We start from the raw sequence: 1,541 nt of genomic DNA on the forward strand, positions 1-1,541 counted from the left end.
CCTTTTTTTTTTTTTTTTTTTTTTTTGTATTTTACTTAGAGACAGAGTCTCACTGAGTTACTTAATGCCTTGCCATTGCTGAGGCTGGCTTTCACAATCCTCCTGTCTCAGCCTCCCGAGCCTCTGGGATTACAGGCGTGCACCAACATGCCTGGCTCTAGATTGTTTTAGCAGAGGATGGAGCTTATGACAGAGTTGTGGAGCAGGATGGGTACAGGCCAGGAATGGGTTCTTGTTCCTGGGTGTTGAAGAATAAAATACCTGTGGTGTGGAACCAAGGCAAGTGTAGAGCACAAGTTTTATTAAGAAAAAGATAGAGACAGATTTCTCCAGAGAGAAGGGGATGGGTATCCATAGGAGGGGGTGAGATTGCTTCCCTATAGGCCCCAGAACCCCTCTTTATAATCATTCCCTTCTTTTTCTTCCCCGTGTACGTGACTGGGAGCAGGAGTGCAAAGGTTCACTGTTAGCAGTGCACTGTTCTCTGATAACCAGTGTTCTCTCTTGATCCCCATCATTCATTACCTACACTGATTGCCTGACCTTTGCCCCTGCCTCAGTTTTCTGGGGAATGTGACATAACCTGTCCACTTAGGCCAGGGCTGCAGGCAAATTGCTTTTTGGCAAAGAAAGCATGTGGGGGTCAGCACCGTGGGCCCATTTTACAGAATTATTCTCTTCATGTTCCCACAATTTACATCTGCCTATCCCCTAACACAGGCAGCTCATAAGGGACCATTAAGAAATGCTTGTGTCTAGATGGGTGCTGTGCTGCACTCCTATAATCCCAGCGCCTCCAGAGGCTGAGGTGGGAGGATTGCAAGTTCAAAGCCAGCCTCCTGGGTTCAATCCCCAGTACCAAACAAAAGTAAAATAAAGGTTATTTCTTTGTTTTTTTTTTTTTTTTGTCCTCATTTCTCTCCTGAGCCAATTCTTTCTGAATTCATGGGCCAAGGGACTTTCTTACCTGCCTATCTTCCCCAGAAGCAGAGATTCATGCATTTATTGAGCACGGATCCCAGGCAGGTCACAGAGCCTCACCACCATAACAAAAGAAGAACTGGTAGCTCCTTTGTGGACAACCAGGAGTGATATCAGATAGCACTGGTGGGCAGATGGTAGAAAGGAGAGCAATTTAGTGGAACAAACACACCGACAAGTCTTTCGCTTAAAGAAAAGAGACACAGGGGCTCGAGTTGTGGCTCAGTAGTAGAGTGCTTGCCTCACATGTGTGAGGCACTGGGTTCAATTCTCAGCACCACATATAAATAAATGAATAAAATAAAGGTCCGTGAACACTAAAAAGTATTTTTAAAAAAGAGACACAGGTCTGGGGCTGGGGCTCAGTGGCAAAGCACTTGCCTAATACATGTGAGGCGCACTGGGTTTGATCCTCAGCACCACATAAAAATGAATACAGGTATTGTGTCCACCTATAACTAAAAATATTAAAAGAAAAATAAGGAAAGAAAGAAAAGAAAAGAGCACTGGCTGATCCCCTAAGTGGAGAGTTAGTGAAAGGGCTGTTTGCAGGGCGGGTG

The sequence above is a fragment of the Marmota marmota genome, unplaced genomic scaffold (genome assembly GCF_001458135.2).
Source record: "Marmota marmota marmota unplaced genomic scaffold, marMar, whole genome shotgun sequence".
Lineage (NCBI taxonomy): Eukaryota > Metazoa > Chordata > Mammalia > Rodentia > Sciuridae > Marmota > Marmota marmota.